Below are 3,762 nucleotides of genomic sequence, written 5' to 3'. Positions count from 1 at the left end.
GCTTGCTTCATCAGCTGCAGCATCTCTTTGAGAAGCCCCCTCACAAAGGGGACACATAGAGCTTGCTGGATCAGCCCACGGGGCCAAATCTCATCCGGCATCCAATGGTTTTCCTGCTGGAAGTCTTGCCACTGGGGTGTTTGTGTGTGTACACACACTGAGAGGTCTTGCAGGAGAGGCCTTTGGCCTGTAATTTCAGCTATCCACAGGGAAAGCGGAGGAGGGGCAAGCCCTAATCAGTGGAGAGATATTGCTTGTTCTGATGTTATCTTTTTTTTTATTATTCATTTCATACAAATTAAATATTGTCTGATTGTTCAAAGAAAAGAAAGAATTGTTAAAAGGAACCCTCAAAGCAGCTTACAAAAAGAATAAAACAATAAAATGGTCAGTAAAACTTCAGTAGGAGAGTAAGCAAGCACAAAGCATTGGGGTTGGGTGGAATGATCCTGTCGGATACAACCTCCTTAACCTTTCTTTTTTTGGGAGGGCCTATCTTTCTTGCAGGGACGCGGGTGGCGCTGTGGGTTAAACCACAGAGCCTAGAACTTGCCGATCAGAAGGTCGGCGGTTCAAATCCCCGCGACGGGGTGAGCTCCTGTTTCTCGGTCCCTGCTCCTGCCAACCTAGCAGTTCGAAAGTACGTCAAAGTGCAAGTAGATAAATAGGTACCGCTGTGGCGGGAAGGTAAACGGTGTTTCCGTGCGCTGCTCTGGTTCGCCAGAAGCGGCTTAGTCATACTGGCCACATGACCCGGAAGCTGTACGCCGGCTCCCTCGGCCAATAAAGCGAGATGAGCGGCGCAACCCCAGAGTCGGCCACGACTGGACCTAATGGTCGGGGTCCCTTTACCTTTATCTTGCAGAATCATTCCTCGCCTGCCTCCTTCTCAGGCCTCAAATACAAAAATTACAAGTAGGATAGAAGGGAAGGTAATAACACACACCACCCGCGTGCCATTTAGAAGCAGTTATGAGTCCATGCTTGTAGGGACACAGCAGCATTATGAAGAACAGGGGGAGCCTGTCCTGTTTCGCCCCCTGAGGCAACCAGGGAATGTGCAGCCTCCTACCTGCCCCCCTCCCAACATCCAGAACACCCCCATCTCCCTGAAATGGGTGTTGTGGTGGAAGCGGTGAGGAGAGCAGCCCACTGCTGGTTACGTTGCCACCGTCTAAGGCGGCAGCTTCACCCCGCCAGCTGTGCTGGAGGGGCAGCCCCCTTGCTGAAGGGTCAGCCAGGCTTGGCATGGTCACCTACACGATGGGAATATAAGAGCTTAGGAAGAGCCTGCTGGATCAGGCCAAAGGACTCCCGTCTAGTCCAGCATCCTGTTCTCACAGTGGCCAACCAGATGCCTGTCATGGGAAGCTCACGGACAGGACCTGAGCACAAGAGCCCTGTCATCTCCTGTGGCTTCCAGCAACTGGGATTCAGAATCAATTGAGGCCCTTCTCTAGGCGGCCTCAAGCTCCCTGGAAGGCAGCTGGGATAGGTACACAATGCACCCCTTTCTCCATGTGTCCCCAAATACTTACAGTGCTTATTGGGCTAGCTAGGCAGAGCCGTAGCCCCGTTCCGCATGCAGCAACATCCTATTTTCAATCGCGGCATCTCTGGTTAAAACTAAGGGCAACGGAGAAAGACCCTCTCTGAGTCCGTGGAAACCGAATTCCCGTCTGAGTGGATGGCACGGGTTAGGTGGGCGGGTGGTCTGACTGCCAAAGGCAGTCAGTGGGTCTTAAGTGGGTCTGCAGAGTCCATCCCTTGCAACAAGCATGTGGAGTTGAACAGAACTGGGTGGGCAAAAATGACTTCCCTGCAGTTTTGCTATGTCTATAAAGAAGGCTGATCGCCGAAGAATGGATGCTTTTGAATTCTGGTGCTGGAGGAGACTCTTGAGAGTCCCATGGACTGCAAGAAGATCAAACCTCTCCATTCTGAAGGAAATCAGCCCTGAGTGCTCACTGGAAGGACAGATCCTGAAGCTGAGGCTCCAAGACTGGCCACCTCATGGGAAGAGAAGACTCCCTGGAAAAGACCCTGATGTTGGGAAAGATGGAGGGCACAAGGAGAAGGGGACGACAGAGGATGAGATGGTGGGACAGTGTTCTCAAAGCTACCAGCATGGGTTTGACCAAACTGCGGGAGGCAGTGGAAAACAGAGGAGTGCCTGGCGTGCTCTGGTCCATGGTGTCATGAAGAGTCGGACACGACTAAACAATAACAACAAAACCAAAACCCATGCGTAAAATGGGGTGAATGACCTGTCTGCCTTCTGAGCTTGAGGCAGGTGATTGCTCTAGATTTCCCTTGAGTCCCTCTGAAGCTGGGGGGGGGGGGTGAAGGGGAGAGTGTGTAGTGGTGGGCACAGACTTCGGCCTGCCAAACCAGTTTGGCCCAACAAGTTATAATTCCGTTAGGAAGTTATACTCCAGGCCCTCAAACCAGCAGCCCTAATTCCTAGAGGTCCGTAGCTTGCGTGTCATAATGGTCAGTGTTGGGCAAGACAAGGGTTCGAATCCCTACTCACTGGCCATGAAGCTCCATGGGTCGCCTTGGGGGCCAGTCACCGTCTCTCTCAGCCTAACCTATCTCACAGCGTTGTTGTGAGGATAAAAGGGGCAGCTGAACATGAGTCACCTGGAGCTCCTGGCAGGAAAAGGTGGTATATAAATGTAATAAATAGAATAAATATGCAAGTATAGATTCCAACTGGACGCGGGTGGCGCTGTGGTCTAAACCACTGAGCCTAGGGCTTGCCGATCAGAAGGTCGGCGGCTCGAATCCCTGTGACGGGGTGAGCTCCCATTGTTCGGTCCCTGCTCTTGCCAACTCGAAAGGACATGAAAATGCAAGTAGATGTGCTTCCGCTTTGGCGGGAAGGTAAACGGCATTTCTGTGAGCTGCTCTGGTTCGCCAGAAGCGGCTTAGTCATTCTGGCCACATGACCCGGAAGCTGTACGCCAGCTCCCTCGGCCAGTAGAGCGAGATGAGCACCGCAACCCCAGAGTCGGTCATGACTGGGCCTAACTGTCAGGGGTCCCTTTACCTATAGATTCCAACGGAAACGTGCACATCCCTCCCTCTAAATTACCTAGCCAATACATGTATATTTTGTGTGTCCCGCCCCCCATCGTTATTCCTCCTCTACGCGACTTTTGACCTTTGTCGTCCTTATTTACATCTACATTTCATTTGCTATTTATTAAATTTGCGAGTTGCTTTACCTTGTCCAGGGCAGCCCAAAGCAACTTACAGACAATAAACCCCACGCAAATACATTAAAAGCAAGAGGAATGAGAAAGGGATTGTCATCATCACTACTGCGAGAGCCGGTCATTTATTCCTCCTGGCGGCTTAACGACCTTCCCGCCGAAGAGACCTGCTGCGCTCGGAAGCTGTCCCCTGCCCTGCTTCCATCCTGCACTCTGCGCATGCTCCAGCTCGATCCTGCGGGGAGGTGGTGGCAGTGGCTCCTCCCCCTCCGCCTTCCTATTGGTCGTGCCAGCTGCGGACGTGGAGAAGCCGCCTCTCGCCCCGGCTCGGGCAGCCGCGCATGCGCTCCGAGCCCAGCCGGGCCTCCTCCCCCCGCGCAGGCGCCTTGACGGCTTCGCCGCGGCTCGGGAGCCGCCCGGGGCGCGCATGCGCACACGGCCGAAGGCGGCAACGGCGGCGCTGCTGCTCGTCCTCGGTCTCGCGGCCCTGCAGCCTCGCCTCGCCGGGCTCCGCCTCGCTCCGCGCTTGCGCGCACCGCCCCGG

The sequence above is a fragment of the Podarcis pityusensis genome, assembly GCF_964106645.2.
Source record: "Podarcis pityusensis genome assembly, chromosome: 8".
Lineage (NCBI taxonomy): Eukaryota > Metazoa > Chordata > Lepidosauria > Squamata > Lacertidae > Podarcis > Podarcis pityusensis.
Note: the sequence above shows the minus strand (reverse complement) of the source record.